Raw genomic sequence first — 18,574 nt, forward strand, 5'->3', positions numbered from 1 at the left:
TTGATGTGCAAGGAGATAAACTTGGCTGGGTCGTTCGTCTGTCATGTTTATGAAGGAATCGTCTTTAAATTATAAGGATTCATTTTGCTCTATCGAGATTTTACACCTAGATGGAATCATATACCTTGGTAATCAACACCATATTGGTGTTTTTAAGTTTAAATAGTGTATAATTATGTTCATAGTAATCACAAACTCAATAGCAATGATACAGTAGTGAAATTCAGTTGCGGATCCAGGGAGGACCGCATCGGCGCTCACCCCCCCCCTTATTTTTTTTGTTGAAACAAAAGAAATAAAAAGAAAAAAAATAGGGGAGGGGTGCGTGTGCCCCCCCCCCCTTTAATTTTGAAAATGCGCCCCCTCTTTGCGTAATACCTGGATCCGCCCCTGAAATTGTATGGAGGCACATGGTGTAATAAAAAGTCATAAATACTGCATATGCTGTTACAGGTGATTGGATTCATTATTGCTCATGTAAACGGTTTATTTGAGTGAAAAAGTGGAGAAAAAAAAATCATCAGTAATGTGATAATGCACTTGTGTAACATGCCCAGCCACGACTGTACACAAGCATAAAAAATAAATGACTATTAATATTTTATCTGGTCAATAACTATGAATTTTTAATCTCATTTTCATGATTTTTGCCCAGGATAGTCTTTGGATATTGCTAATATGAATTATATATATGTGTGTGTGTGTGTGTGTGTGTGTGTGTGTGTGCGTGTGCGTGTGTGTATCTCTGTGTGTCTGTGTTTGTGTTATTGATTTGATGCTAAAAATGTTCATTTTTCGAGGTCTGTAATTCTGCGGTAACTAATAATTGGATTTTATTCGCAATAGATTTTACACTTTTACACTTATGATATTAAATCGATTAATGGATTTAACAAATCACATATGATAACGTTCTAGATGGATGCGTGTGTGTGTATATATACATGCACTAGTACTCGTTTGTGCGTGTTTAGGTAACCAAGTGGGTAAGATCAGGTAGGTACTCACCGGGTGCGCGTCACGAGACCGACACCCACGAGTCATACAGCTCGCAAGTCATACAGCTCACAAGACTTTAGTCATACAGCCCACGAGTCATACAGCCCATGATTCCGACACTATGCCAACAAGGCCCACGAGACCGACACATTACGCGCCGTGTTGTATCTGTCGAACTCGTGGGCTGTTTTTACCTAGTGTCGAACTCGTGGGCTTTATTTGCCTAGTGTCGAACTCATGAGCTGTATGACTCGTGAGCTGTATGACTCCTGGACCTGTTTTCAATGTCGAACTCATGGGCTGTATGACTCGTGGGTGTCGGTCTAGTGGGATGACCCCGTACGTCCACTATAGTTTTGAGATGGAAAGATAGACATTAACCGCTGTTCACTATTTAAAAAAAAAAAGAATAAGGGGATTGATGTGGTAACCGTGCGAAAGTCTACTTAAAGCTAACAATACAAGATGATATGAATCATGAAATGAAGTTCCATGTCATGTGATCATCCACATAAATAATTTTTCGTCAGTTCACTAACTTTTCCGTTCGGGACTTCAGAGTTTGCGGAGAATTTGCCGACTGCTTTTACACTTTCCAGGTATTCTTGAACTTCGTCGTTGCGCTCCATATTAAGTTTTTTTTTTCTTTCTTCATTTTGTTATAGCAAATAAATCAAATCAAATCAAGTCAAATCAAGTCAAATCAAATTGAATTTATACCGGTCGTATAACTATTATGCAATAAACAGTAAATTCATCGTTAACCAGCCAAGACAGAAAAGGTTAATTTAGCTGAAGAAACAAAACTGGAGGAATTGATTTCATATTCCAAATTTCACACCTCCATATAAATAAACACGATGAAGTTTAAAACAGAGATCATGCATTGGATAAACCTGTAGAGATACTTTTGCAACGCACACACACACACACACACACACACACACAAACTGTTAATTATTATGATGTAGATCAGTTTATTCAGACTTTTGCATTTAAGCATCTGTAAATTGGTTATACCGGGGACAGAGTTATAGAATTTATAGTGATTAGAAGAAGGAAAAAGAATAATTTCAAAATGCGCAATAAATCACAGTGAACGAGGACGATGACAATAATCATAGCAGCTTCATATAAGAATACAACGATTGGGTGCTCATGGCAGCAGAAGAAAGCATGCATAAATTCTACACTTGTGAAATGATTGTTAAGCTCGTGGTAATGTAATGGAGTTGCATTGCTATATTACTGAAATATATGAGTCTCCCATCTCGTCATCCTTGTTCGGCATCATTTGTTTTGGGTTTTTCAGAGTATTGGTTTGTCTGATCTAGGACCACAATAAATGCCACAAATTAATCTAGATGCTCTATCGATTTATGTCCTACATGATGTGAAATTATATTTAGAAATAAAACACGCCTGGAATGCCCCTTTAAAAATACTTCCAGATTTGCAAGCTCTTATTTCGGGAAGCAAAGAGTTCCATTATATCTCGAGAGGATTTAATAATAATGCACTCTTTTTTATGTTGTTTTGGAACAACAGTCATATTTGATTGCATTTCTGGCAAAGTGACTTATAAAAGTTTCATGGTGAAACTGTTTGATGATAACGTTGGAATCTGCCCATCAAACCAAGATAGAAATCACATTTTTGTATTGTACATAGTATCATATTTCTAAATTGTAAAATATAAGATTTTTATGATTTTGTATTTCAAGTATTGCATTTAGTTATTTTTCTGTACTTAATTCAACAAAATGTAATGTAAAAACAATGATGCGACATTCAAGCTCAATGAGAAGCTTACATAATGAGTTAGAAGTCACCGTAGAGCAGATCCTATATAATAATATACTCCATAACGCAAATATAAGATCATCAGATGAACATGGGTTCCAGACTATACTAAGACACCAACAGTGTTTACGACATCCATACAACCGAGATACCCGACAAAGAATAATTAAAGAGATTTCATTAAATTGCTGTATTGCCAGCAATTACTCAGATCATTCCATGCATTATACAGCTACAACCACTACTTTGGTTGCTATGGTGAAAGCAACACACTAAAATGCGGGGGAGCTTTCCGTAATTACCTGATGGCTTCGCCTAATAACAGTATAATAATTAGACCCGCGGGAAATGACCGTAGACCTATACAGACACTATCCAACATGATTTATCGTGTCGCGGTGGAACACTATTGGTTTTATGAGAAGTCAATTATGATGAATTCAATCAACTATAAGAAAAGTCGTGGGGACATAATGCGTTCTCATTGATGTGAGTGCATGATTATGGCTCTATTATACAGTATTTTAAAAAGATACAGTAACAGGCATACCGCACACAAACAAACACACACATCCCCACCCACACACCCAAACATACACACACAGACACATAGACACACACACACACACACACACACACACACACACACACACACATACACACACAGTCACATATATATTACACATTTCTCCTGCTTCATGTTATGAACATATGTTGATAACTATATCCTGTGTTTGTAATCCTGTATTGGATTTACTTATATCTTCTCATTTACAAAAGCCCGTTATATGAAAACGCCTGATTAAAGTCGTCATTGTCACTATCATTATTTTCATTAGTATTGCCATTTCCTACGGCACACTTGACTTGATGTATATATATCTACGGCTTTTTGTGTGAGTTTAAGACATACGACCTGATAATTGTTTTCGCAATACGTTAGTTGGAGTAAGTTTTGCCCTGAAAAATGTTCGAGAAAATTACCAGCACGGCAAGAAACACAATGGCGTATGGAGACAGTGTCAGTAAATGTTACGGTTGCTTTCTTACCTGCACGGGCATCGATCTTCCCATACTATGAACTTTTATGCAAATTGCCGGACTCGGAGGCTGATTCTTTGTGTCCAAATTCTAAGAAGATTTGTCCTATATCCTCGCTACATAACAGAGCTTTGGGATTTCCTCAACACAGTCAAAATGTGATCTGGAAACGGCTTAAGCTCTGGCCCCAAGAAGTCTAGACGAAGGACCTAGTTCTTGTGAAGGAGCAGTCCAGCTGAATGCGACCATGTGTGATCTCCTTGATGTGCAACGAGTATCATTGTCGCATCATATTATTGTAGGATTGTAACTGGATCACACAAATTATTTCCCACAACATTTAGGAGACAGCAAAAATTCTTCATAATATTTTGGTACCGAAAGACATTCACTCAGGTTATGTGGATGCCTTCAATTTTCAATTCAAATTATTTTATTTCCATATAAAGTAATACACAGCAATATACATAACGCTTACATGAGTACATATATGTTTTAAGGAACTTTGAATCACATAAGTTTCAACAAAACATGGATAAAATACTTTAACGATATCATCTTTGCGTTTTAGATAAAAAAAAAAACAGGTAAGCAATACAATCTTATTTTGTAATTCACAGAGAAGCCTTTCCAACACATCTCCATCAATCGCAAACAGAAGTGGCTGCAACTCTTATAATAAAATGTCGCCCATTGTATGCAATGGTAGCCACATTTTTAAAACTTCGAAAATCCTGAAACAATGCGTAGTCATAATGAAAATAATGGTTAAGATGATGGTGGCAAAGACGCTATAACAGTAGATGATTATGATGACAGAAGTGATGTTAATTATCAAACGCTGAATTTTTTGTAATTAAAATGAATGACGCAGAACAAAAACATTGCAATTAATATATACATATATGTGTGTGTATATATGTATTTACACTGTATGTATATATATATATATATATATATATATATATATATATATATGTATATATTCACACACCAGTGTAATAATTTGAAATTGCAAACGTCACACTGTACTTTACCATGTTTATATGCAAATTTCATATTGTGTACTTTCGTCGGAAACGAAATATCAAAAAAAAATAAATGAAATGAAATGAAATTAATTGGAACACATAGAACTTGCAGCTCTAATTTTGCTTTTGCACCTAAAAAGAGTGCACAGACCCCCACTGTACTCATCGTGTTGGCATAGGATTTTTTCCCTCATGTAAAACACGTGAAATCATAAATGCAGAACGCTAATTTCGATGAGTGCTTTATGGGGGGGGGGGGTGGGGCGCGCAATGCGACTATCAAAGGCATCATGTGAAGTCATACCATAGCGCCACACGTGTACAGTGAAAAATAATCTTTATATTTAACTATTTTTCCCCTTTTGTCGATACGTGCTCCCTGCTATGATGCTACGCCTGGATATGAAAAACCCTACAGATCACAATTTTTACAGTTATGTCTCTCACGAGGTTATCAGCTTTATCACAGGCAGCCATTCCAATCCTAGCTTCTATAGATGTCTTTGCTCACCATGGGGTACAACATTATGCACTACCTCAAAGTTCCAATTGTAGCTGCTGGAATGCATTAGAATTCCTACAAAGGAACATTATTTTGATTATAATGTGTGGATACAATGCGACGTCATAACCGCCCATGTATGCAGTTTGAACTATCAAGGCTTTGTCGAAAAATGCCACATGAGCTTTTAGCAGAGGCTCGATGAGGGCGGAATTGTATAGATATTTGTTGTGTTATTGTGAGCAAGAGAAAAAAAGCCCCGGAAAGACCTATTATATCATTTATAACATTATTGCTTGTTGCTTATCATGGCTTACGTACACAGTACGTCAGCGTGGGAAAAGGATACACTGTTATGTGGTGGAGGTGGGGGCTTTTCGACACGTGCGGCTCGATAAGGCAAGGAATTTTTAACTTTTGCACCATACTTTTTTAAATTGGCGTTTGGGATGTTGGGATTTCTTTTTGGCTGCTGTCCATGATAGATACATCTGAATACATTTCATCTCCTTCTTCAAGTACAAAATAAGATTGGATCAAACAGGTCCTAGGGGTAGGGAATGTAAAGCATGGTCGAAGCCCAAGGAGCTCGAAAGCTCCCCTGAAAAGGTTGCCTCAGAGTCGCAATCCTTTCGAAGCTCATCCTCGTGGTTTTTGTGCATTATAATATGTTGTCAGCCTTTCAATGACGTTAGTTTACGTGAAATGACCACCCCGCGCTTAGGTTTACTTTGATTGATTAATTGATAAAGTGCGAAAATCAAGTAGAAAGATTGAAATTTCCCTCACAGCAGACTTATCGAACTAAGTTGTAATACTGAAATGTTCCACATAACTGCAATCATGTTCCACATGACTGCTATCGTGTTTTACTGAACATAACCTTGTGATAGTTTTATGAATGCAACAACAGTTTTATAATGTATACCAAAGGCGGTTCCATAAGCAAATGATGCTTTACCCCGTAAACAAATGATAGCTTGGTCACAATCATGGTTCACATTTTAGTATAGTTTTGTTTTTGTTTTTTTTTTTGTCTTCTTCATCTTCTTCTTTTTCTTTTTAATCACATAGGCATACCCCGCTCTTATTTGGCACCAATCACTCTCCTGGTCTTATCTTCTATCCGTTCTCCGTTTCTTTTTCACAAACACTGACTACTCGGGGCCTACAGCCAAACAAGCTTGCTTTCATGTAGGTCCTTGAACCTTGAACCTTGAAGTAGTAATCCCTTTCAGCAGTTCCTTGAAACTATCCCGGGATGGTAGAAGTGTCGTGCGTCAGTGAGAGGTGACATGGTGAACAGGATGATTTTAAATGTCACTAATGTACAATAAAAGTGACGGTGCATAGTGCTAGTAAAAAAAAACATGCATCTTTTCTTAGAGCATGTGTGACCCAACAGGAGGCTGCATCACTCGGATGACTGGAAGAGCAGCCTCTCTGAATGTTAATGGGTTGGTAATTGTGACCACAGGTCCTGGCAGATGGTTCCAGGTTCTAACAGCTCGGGGAAAAAAGGAAAATTTAAACACATCTATGGTCGCGATTGGGATTATGTACTTGAGCTTATGATCATGCCTTCCTATGTAGGTAGCTGGGAAAATCACATGTGGTAAACGTAGAAGTTGACAGTAGTGTATCTTATGAAAGAGGGTGCACTGTGCAAGGAGGCGTCGTGTGTGGAGACTATCCCAACCAAGAGCCGAGACCAGCGTTGAGGAAGATGTTGAATACCTGTAGTCTCCATGTACAAACCGAGCAGCAGTTTTCTGCACCTGCTCAAGAGAGTTTACCATTGTAGCTGTGTGTGGGTTCCAGGCCTCTGATGCATATTCTAGTTGGGGCCGGACAAGTGCGGTATAGGCTCTGGCCTTTACTTCCTTCGTGCATGGGGATAATGTTCTGCGGAGAAGCCCTAATGTCTTGCTTGCTCTGTGTCTGATGTTCTGGCAATGTTTGTTCCAGCTCAAGTCATGAGTGATTGTCACTCCCAGGTACTTGTATTCCTGTGCCTTAGGTATATGGACATTGTGGAGATGATACTGGAAAACGGAGGGATTACGTTTCCGGGTGATAGATAGGACGGCACATTTCTTCACATTGAAGCTCATAAGCCAAGTTGAAGACCACGTGGATAATTGCAGGAGGTCTTGTTGTAGTATGTGATGGTCTGAGATTGCATTTATTTCTCTGTAAATGACACAGTCATCAGCAAAGAGGCGGATATTAGACTGGATATTATCTTGTATGTCATTTATGAAGAGGAGAAAAAGAGTTGGTCCTAGTACTGAGCCTTGGGGCACTCCAGACGTGACATTCTTCCATGTGGACTTGGAACCATCAACAACCACAGCTTGCTGTCTGTTGGTGAGAAATGACATAATCCAGTTTAGTGTGTCCCCCGTTATGCCATAATAGCGAAGCTTGGTACACAGACGTTGATGGGGCACCCGATCGAAGGCCTTCTGGAAATCCAAGAAAACAGCATCAACCTGGCTACGCTTCTGGATGGTGGAGGACCAGTCATGTAGTGTAGATGTGAGCTGAGTGGTGGTGGAGAGTCCTCGGCGGAAGCCATGCTGTGCATCTGAGAGGATGTTACAGGATGCAAGATGCTTTGAAACTTGGCTAAGGACAATATGTTCCATTACCTTGCAACAAATGCAGGTTAGTGAAATAGGCCGGTAGTTTGAGGTCTCGCTCTTGTCACCAGACTTGTGTACAGGAGCTACGAGGGCCTGTCTCCATTGTGATGGAACTATACCATCATTGTAGCTCTGTTGGTATAGGAATGACAGAGCTGGGGCTATCTCATGTGCAATAAGCTGCAGGAGTCTGGGTGGGATCTCGTCTGGCCCGCTGGCCTTGGAGGGGTTTAATTGCTTTAGTTGCTTCTCCACTCCAGTCCTGTGAAAGTGCAGGTGACCTATCGATGCATAATCAGAGTGGCCTTTAGATGGGTTCTGTTCAGTATTTTCACTTGAAAACATCTCATGAAAATAATCGTTCAAAGCCTCTGCTTTTTCAGTAGCTGTGGCACACAACTTGGATGTAGTACGAAGAGATGGTATTCCGATGTGCTCAGATCTGCAGCTTTTGACGTATGACCAAAAAGCTTTGGGGTTGTCTGCCAGACTGGTCCCGATTATGTCATTTACATAGTCACGGTGGGCCTTGTGCACAGTTTTTGCCACTTGATTTCTAAACTCTCGGAACTTCCCCCATGTGGCTGTACTATTCTGAAGAAGGGCACTCTTGAAGAGGCGGTCCCTCTTTCTCATCTGCCGTTTAATTGCTGGGGTGATCCATGGTAGATGTCGCTTACCTTTGGTCATCTTCGATGGCACGAGTTCCGTCAGACATCTCGTCAGGAAGTTTGCGATGATTGTCCAGTTTGTTTCCACATCTCTGTTTTCAGGGTCAGACTGAAGGAAGTGAGTTGAAAATTCTGCAGCAGCTTGTTTGAGTTCGTCAAGGTCAACTTTGTTGAAAAGGTGGATTTTTCTTGGAGGTTTTGATTGGTACTTTGGCCTAGATGAGATGTTGAATGTCAGGATGTGATGGTCCGAGATGCCAGGGTGTACTTTAACGTCATCAATAAGAGCGGGGTTAGACGTGACTATCAGATCGAGGGTGTTCCCTGAAGAAGGGCGAGTAACATCTTTCACCATCTGAAACAAGGAATTACTCAGTAGTACATCCAATAACTTCTGATGCGTAGCAGCAGTAGCAGGATTTGTTGTAGACTGCGTGTCCCAGTTTATGTCTGGATGGTTGAAATCCCCAGCTATGATGACATTTGGGTGTTTACGACAACTGCTCATCAGTAAGGACAGGGACTCAGCAAGGCCATCAACACTAGCCGGACGATTGTTTGGTGGGCAGTAATAGCAACCAAAGATGAGTGGTTTTGAACCTTCCATCTCTATAGAACACCATTGGGATTCACAGTTAGTAGTAAATTGAGGACATCCACTGGCTGTAATTGAGTTTTTGATAGCAATGAAAACACCACCACCATGCTGGTTTCTGTCCTTTCGGAAAACTATGTAGTCATCGGGGAAGATTGAGTAAGAAGAAATATCTTCATTAATCTTAGATTCACATCCCAAGATGATATCAGGTGCATGGTGTGTAATGGCTGCTAGAAAGTTAGCTCTTTTTGAGCTCCCCTTAAGACCGTTACAGTTCAACGCCATCGCTTTCAAGACCTTTCTCTTGATTTTGGCAGGACGTGAAGGTCTTGGGGATGAAAAGCATGGCTTAGGGGTGGAGGTTTTCCTGTTTGGACTACCTTTGGGCGTGGAAGTCAATGGGAAGTTAGACTGGGTGTTGGAAACATCAGCTGCATCTTGATCCAGATCACGCAGGGGGAGAACACATTTTCATCGGAGAGATCAAATCCTTGTAATGATATACATGGCGTGACGTTCATGGAGCCACACTGGAAACAGCTCCATGCAAAACTTTTTGACTGATTTACAAGGCGTTGATAGGAGTGTGAAGAGATCCCAACACAAGTAATGTGACACCATTGGTCACAGACATCACATAGAATTGCTTGATCAGTTTCACATACCTCGTTACCACAAACAGTACATGGATACTCTTGCACTGTAGAAGGGCCAGGATTTGTTTCAACTTGGCCACCAAGAAGTAGAAGAATGGCAAGATGACTCATTGATGTTGAGCGGAAAGCAAGAAAGCTCAGGTTTGTATGAAGAATCTTTGGTCTTTGGTGCACAGTCATGTAGATAGCTGAAGAGCTGTCAATATTTGACATTCTGAATGAAGTTGCTTGCATACAGGTGTTACAACAGCCATTGCTCACCATATGGAGCACATAAAATGCACTGAACAATGCAAAAAAGAGGGGATGTGACCTCTTTACCTCCATGTTGTACAAATTATGCAATATCTGGTTCACCACTGGAGTAATAATAAGAAAGAATGGTAGAAGCAGCAAAAATACATCACCACCGGGTACAGGAGAAGAAAATCAACATTGCTTGAACACATCTGAGAGCCATGGGGGATGATATCTTGTTCTTGATGCTTGCTGGTAGGAACTTAAACTTGATGTGTAGATCCACTTGTTCACTCTGGGTTGGCAGCTCAGCATACTATGAAGACATGCAGTTCCATACGCAGGATGAAGTAGGTGGGACCTCTGTGAAGATTTGTATTCCCTCACAGCACATACCAAAAAATTCACCTTAAAATATCACAGTTCATGTGGGTCCAGATGTAAAAATAATCCACCTATATAAACCTTTGCACATTAAAAAGGCAGGATTTTCATCATGAAAAATATGATGCTTCCAAAAAAAGGCTGAATTTAACAGATTTCCAGACCTACAAATTCACACATGTCACTCTCTCTGACAACACAACAAAGCAATCAAAGCAATCAAAGCAATCATACTTCTCTTTGTTCAACCCCATTCGATTTCGACCAGTTATCATTTCAATTGATGTGATATTACTATGTATATTGTTCGTTTTTGCACATTGTTTACAAGGTAAAAGAACCTGTATCATTATTTCTGATGTGACATTCATGTACGAGAAGTATGAAAGTAAATGAATTGAATTGAATAAACAGTAGTATCAGTCATAGCCACTTAATGATTGCTATGAGACAATTATTATCACCCCCACTTCAATTGCTTTGTATAAAAAACAATAATAAAGATTATGTTTTCACTTAAAGGGGAAGGCTAGTAACTGATCAGTGGGAATCAGTGGAAATGCTGGGAGATGATTGTTCCCATCCTTATGGGATTTATTCAAGAGTACATTGTATATCTATTGTTGTGTGAAAATGATTTGCTTCAGAACGGTCTCATATTCAAGTAATGTGCAGATTAATGCTCCGTCACTGACCAGGGACGCTAACCTGGAAGCATTAAACTGCACATTACTTGAATATGAGACCATTCTGAAGCAAATCATTTTCACACAACAATAGATATACAATGAACTCTTGAATAAATCCCATAAGGATGGGAACAATCATCTCCCAGCATTTCCACTGATTCCCACTGATCAGTTACTAGCCTTCCCCTTTAAGAAAAGGAAATGTAGTGAATTAACACCTGTCTTATAAGGTTGATGAGAAGCACTGTGGGTGATGACAATCATCTTGTCATCTTCCTAGCACAATGGGCTGATGTCTAATATCAACACTTCGTGAAAGGGACATGAAAGTTTTAGAATCAATTTGAACAAGGGATGTATGATCTTTTTTAGGCAGCATAACCTGATGCCACACCCCTGCCGGATCTCTCTCTTGAGCTGTTGGCGCTGGTGTGTGTAAACAGTCTTCATTTCGAGCGAGACAGAAGAGTGTGTTTTGTACAATGCCACTGCACGAAATCCAAACAAAATACGTGATAGGTCACATGAATCTATATCATATACAATATCGTCAAGGACTCAAGGAAAGAAGGGTTTTAATAACTTTTATGGTGAATTTGTGTGAAGATGGGATGCTATTGACATTGTGATGAAAAGTACATAGCAATGAAAAGGTACACATCACTATAAAACATCGCTAGTCTGATCACATTTTTTTTTGCTGGCGTGTAATATCGGCGTATAGGGTTATGGATACAATTGCTTTTCTATGGCGAAGCTCGGAAAGATAGAAGATCATGATCATCTTTCGATGAAATATTACACTGTCGGTTCGGAAGAGGAAAACAGCAACCCATTAAAGCTTCCTTTAATAAAGAGGGTGCAGTCAAGCTAATGGGATGGTGGATGAATCATCAAAGTGAGACAAAACACGAATATGGAGTTAAATGCTGTCTCTCCACACGTCATATTTATATTTCTATCTATCGCTCCCTTTTCAAGCTGCACAACTATTCCTCGAAGTACATCTGCACGGCCCTGTCTCCGCGGGTGCTGTTCGTTATTCCGAATGTTCGCTTTTCCGAACGTTCGTTATTCCGAAGGTTCGTTAATCCGAAACAAACAAATTCCCTTATATACCTAAGAGGTTCGTTAATTCGAAAATGAAAAGGGGTTTGTTAATCCGAACATTTGTGGCGTTATTCCGAAGGTTCGTTAATCCGGAGATTTGTAAATCCGAAAATGAAATTCGGAATAACGAACCTTCGGAATAACGAATCTTCGGACTAAAGAGCTATAACCGTTTCCGCTGTATACTACTATTCGTTTGTCTCTTCCCTTGTCTTCTCTTGGCAGTCCTGTCTTTATGGTGGGCTTCCGAACTCATTTTTGTACTGATTATCATCTTCAGTGGTGCCCACATATTACAAGCATTGTCTTTTTAGCGGGTCCATCCATTTTCGGTAAACATTACCTTTTGTTTGGTTAAATTTACTGCAGTATTTCGTTATTACAATGTTTGGTTATTATGTTTCGCTATATATGTTTAAACTGTTCATCTCGCAATGTATCGTCCAATTCATTCCTTTGTTACAACAAGAACGAGTAAAATGTGTTATGATCTGTCGAAAAGTGAAAATGGCATTTAAATTGAATTAAATCAAATTGAATGTTATCACGATGCAATGTCGCTAATTATAGAAAAAAGAATAAGGCAATGACGTATACCGTCACTCCCTCACAGCACTATACATTCCTATACAAAATTATGAAATAGTCATCTTTTCTGAGGTTTAAGACTCTGAAACTTCCAGCTCTCTTCAAAAGAGATGAAATTTCTGTGTTATGACTTAACCACAACTTGACGCGAAAAAAAAGATTGTTCTTTGTTTTGACTTTGTCATGTTCGTACAGAAAAGTGGTAAAGTTAGTAACAGCGTCGTGTAAATATTGAGGGAAACCCTTTTGCCAATGGTATACTATCAACCTACAATGTACTTAGATACAATACGACTTGACCGTCAATATCACTGAAAACATGACAAATCTAAAATCTCTTCTTGTTGTAGTAAATTAAACTTCTTTTATAATCTTTAATTCGAGAGTTGATTGACATTAGCATGTCATTGAATCTATATATAGAAAGGAGATTGATAACGTCTGGAGGAAATGGATGGTGTCATTAAAACGCTAAGGCATCGCTTGCCGCTCTGATCAACGGCGAACTGCCATTCTGTAAGGAGAGGACTGAGGTGGAAACGAGAGAATAGCACACTGTCGCAACAGGTGGATTTGGCGAATTTCAAGGCAGCGCGTGCGAGATGCTGCGCGACTTGTTCATAAATAATGAAGTCATCATAGTGGTGCTCTTGTTGTTGTTTAAGTGATTTGTTGTTGTGTTTTCACTTTCTCTCCACGGCAACAAAAATACATCGATCTGGGTCCTCATGCGATTTGATTTGAGCGTACGCAGACATAATAATAATATTTATAGTCGAGGTAACGAAGGGCGATGACGGATTGAAGTCTGTATATAGGAGTTTGATTAACTCCCCTTCAGCAATGGTAACTAATCTGTGTTATTTTTTTTTAATCTTTAATGATTGTTGAAAGATAATAAGATCACCAACAAACAAATACACACACACACACACACACACACAAACAAACACACACACACACACACACACACACACACACACACACACACAATTGTTTCCGCGACCTCGGAAAACATTTTCCAATGTATAAAGTAGGCCTATAGGTCTTGCTTATATCATATGTGACTTTGACATGACAAAAAGAAAGAAAGAAAGAAAAATAGGAAGGAAGGAATATCTGCTCAGTACATAGATAGATATCTACCAATAACATCTTTTGCATGATATCCTACTTTGTTACTGTTTTATCATCATTATCAATTCTTTGCCATTATCTTAGTCTGCCGGGGTAGAGAATCATCAGCCTGTTTCACCACGTGAGTATTTCAGATGATTTTGTGTTTGACCACGTTTGAACAGAATTTCGCCCTATATACTCTTTGCAAGCAATTTGAAATAGGACTGACGGTTCCTTTATGCAGGGGCGGATCCAGGAATTCTGTAAAGGGGGGAGGGGGGCGCAGCTAATATTTCTGGTGCCACTTCCTGGTTTCATTTCATTTTGTTCTTTTTATTTTTTTTTTTGTTTTTAACGATAGATAAAAGGGGGGCGTGCGCCTCTTGCGCCCCCTCTGGATCGGCCACTGTTTATGTGCAGGGTATGACTCTCCTACACAAGGGGCTATACCAGTTTCCTCGGAAAGATTTAATTGACAGTGACCATGATGGATGCTTAAGGGAAACCAACTATTGCTGAGCTGGGACTCGAACCTCGTGCATGCAGGGAAACTCACAGTCTTGTCCATGTGGTCTTAACCACTAATGAGGACAAGTAGTATTGTAATGTTGTACAGTGCTATACTTGGAAATACCTAAAGTCATTGATTTTACTCTTTAAAATGTATTAAAGGAACGTGGTTGATAATGTACGAATCTTTGTGTAGTGCAACCTTTCCAACATAATGTGTGTATAATCTGGACATTGAGTTTGAATTCTGCTTGGGTTTTAAAGGCATAATTTACCATTTGCAGCTGAAACAGAAACCCATCATTAGTGCTTTGAAATACTTCTAAAATACGAGTTAGGGGTAGAAACAACCACTGTAAAAAATTGAATCCGTATAAACGACGTAAGTATTGTTAAATACAGAAAATGTGAACATATTATAAGAATACTTCCAGATTACGCCGTCTAAAGTTTTGGTTTATTGAGAAAAATCCTGATATCTCCTTATATCTTAGGCCTTATTGCGAAAATTGTATATGGTAGGATATTTGGGGATACAACAGACCTGTACACATATGCATCAAATGTGATATCTTGAACATTTTAGAATCACTTCTTAAGGTAAACCAGACCTTAAGGCGACAGGGCAAAATAGGAATGTGGCAACCCTGGGTCTTCATCATAAAAAACAAAAAACTCACTACATGATTACTGTGTAACACAAGCTCTGTAATCACTATACAGGTCTATCTTTGCCTAATACATTAAACGCCAGAAAAAAAAAAATCCGCCATCTTGAGTGAAGGTGTGCCCGTGTCTGTGCGTGGTACCTGTGTCTTATAAGAGCACCTCCTTGGTAATACTATGTACGTTTGCCCAGTTGTAATCATTGATCCGTGGCTGCTGCGCCATTTTTTTAGAGAAAATCTCGTTGCTTGAATAGGAATCCCAAGTATTGTCGTTCTTACAGCCAACCTGTTGGACAGGAGCTATAATAATGGCTTATCTGTTCCGCGCACAAAGTTCTTCCACCAATGAAGCAAGGCGGAGCCGCGGAGACGTGAATATCCGGCTTTACATAACTTCTCTCGAACGCCACGACTTGACTACTGTATTGCAAGCTAAAAAATAAAAAATAAAAATCTATTAAGGTCGAGCATACATTGATCTTCACCATAACGACATTATTATTTGTTGGACCGAGACTTGACCCACAGTTGGTTGGTCCCCATCCTATCCCGTGTCCCCTCTCCCTCTCCCCACCTTCCCCCCCTCCCCCCACACACACAATCAATACAATAACTATGTGTTTGAATGTGTGTGTGCGATGGCGAGCTAGGGAGATAATTAGGATTGATTGAGCGTGGTATATGGACTACTCCTGTATTCATATTCATTTTGTTAGCTTATTCGCTTCCGCGCACGGTAGAACAACATAGCTCTACACAGAGAAGAGTTCTGTGGGTACAAAACCAGTCAGGCCTAAAAGCGTTCTAGTACTATGGCAACCGTGTCGAGATACGATCTATTATGTCGGTCGAGATAATTTGCTATTATGCAGCCATTCACCGCTCAGCTGCGTGCAAGGTCAACCGCTAAGAATAGCTGGGGAGTATCGCTTGTTATTTCTTTCTTAAAATAGATTTACTAATCATCAGACTGAAGGAAAGCCAAATATAGTTGATATATATATATATATATATATATATATATATATATATATATATATATACATACATATATATATATATGTATATATATATATATATATATATATATATATTATATCTATATATGCTATATATATCCCTCTGTTCTTTTCTCTTTCTTCCTTTCTCAGTTGCCCCCTTAAAAAAGGCAGTGACACACAGTGACACACACATTTTGCTTGTGCTATAATGTGATCTTGAAAGCAAGAGATTATTGAGCAGAAGGGTGAAGATACGAAGTATGAGTCTCTTTAATTTGCTTGCCCTCTGCACAAATTAAAAAAAAACTCATACCTCCTATGTGCTCTTGTCGGAAAGTTAATAACAAATAATAATTGAAGATTGATAAACAGAAGAAGAAGAAGAAGAAGAAGAAGAAGAAGAAGAAAATGTATTTTACACAAGTCCCTATTGATATGAATGGTTGGCACCTCTGCACCCTTGTTGACGCACAACAAGGATTGTTCATCCCGGTTTAAACGGAGCTGCAGTTTTGGGATCATTTCCACAATAAGTAGCAAGTAAGTACGGAGGGCGTTTCACTTTATGCGCATGTGCAATTAAACTTAAAACTCAATCTTTCTCAAAATATGTACCTTCACAAATCGACTGCGTTTTATCACGAGAGGAATGCTTTCACGTGAGTTGAAATCGATCAATGCATCGATCCCTATGAAATACGCCTGGCTAAAGAGGGCAGAGGTCAGTTGTAGAGGTCACTTTTCTAATCCCCTCTCCCAGTGTCCATTGATTCATTGGTGTTCCCTCCTTTGTCTGTAACAATAGCATCGTTTTCACTGGTCTAGCCAATTGATTTTAGTCAGACCTGTATACGCTTCAGTGCAACGGTATATTCTTTGGGTTGACCCATCAACTATAGTAACAAGCATACTGAAACCAAGTGAACAGTACCAACAATACAACAGATACGGGAATCTCACGTTGTGTGCACATTATCATAAACGTACGTCTATGTGCACTGGTGATATTGCCATCGATCGTGGATGTCAAGACCATTGCATATGACTCTAACTATCTAATCATTTGTTTTTCATTCTTCGGTGAAAATATGGTTTCGTAATTGTATCATGAGAATCTCTTCATCTGTTGCACTGCTCTACCATGCAGACGGGCGTGCCATTCACATAATGCTAATGCCAGCATGCCGAAGTAACCATGCATGACATGTTGTCAGAGGCTCGCTAGAGGTTGTGCAAAACTTTCTTGTCCAAGGTTACTGTACGCATCGGGTTCTCATGCTTAAAATCCAGAACCTGACTTTACTTCCCATTGTCACACTGTGTCACTGAGACTTGCGGTAGTTTGTGATTCAACAATCATTGCTACACAATAAGGATGTTACGGGGGAATGGCTTTGTCAACACTAACTTTGGCTGCTCAAAAGGTTTCCTCTACGAATGTTTACAGATGATTTCATTTCACTCGCTATCGCAAGGCTTCCTAAACTATCGTAAAGAAGCTAAGTAAATCTCTGTCAGAAAAGGAAGATATACATGGACAAGTATATACAGGAAACCAATTGAAAATACATGTACATACAAAGCATTCAGTTGCTGAATTGTGTATGGCTTGTCTGTTTGTTGTTTGTTTCATTTTAGAAGATGTTTCTCTAAGATAAATCGGCATAATTTGCATATCTCACGCTGTTGAAGCTCGTTCAATGTGCAGATGAGGTCAGAGAACTATGCCAGTCTGCCAGGTGGACATCTCCCTCAAGTAGAGCAAACGCTCCCGACATCCAGCTTTATTTTCCCCCATCTGAGAAGATGGCTGGGAAGCCCATAATTATTCAGCTGCACTAGCGGGTCTTCCGTGGCGTCCAGTTGGGTGTAAGGCGGGACCACTTCACCGGGGTTATGCACCCTGCTCTTTGGGATGAGTGAATGAAGCGGGATCTTTTACCATGCATGAGTAGAGTGACTCTCTCACGCGCGGGGCCTCCATTTTATGTCCTATCTGAAGGTTTTCTAAACATCGTTATTACAACAACAACAACGACAACAAATTAAAACAAGACCTACAAAAAACAACAACCAATAAGTCAGAATTCAATCAGTAAATCTATACTACAGGAAGGAGCAGATGTTGTGCCTACGTAGATAAGGCCACTGTCTGTCGATCTTGAGATTTGTGCGAGTCCGCTCGCTGCAGCCTGATGGCTTTTAGGCGTCATCTTGATGCAATTACTTCATCATTATTACAAAATCCTTCGGAGGAGACTCACAGTACGTCTTCGATCGCGTAGTTAATTGCTTATGAATATTCATATCTGATTCCTT

This window comes from Diadema antillarum, unplaced genomic scaffold (genome assembly GCF_040938485.1).
Source record: "Diadema antillarum isolate AM-2024a unplaced genomic scaffold, OU_Dant_1.0 scf00000182, whole genome shotgun sequence".
In the NCBI taxonomy this organism is placed as follows: domain Eukaryota; kingdom Metazoa; phylum Echinodermata; class Echinoidea; order Diadematoida; family Diadematidae; genus Diadema; species Diadema antillarum.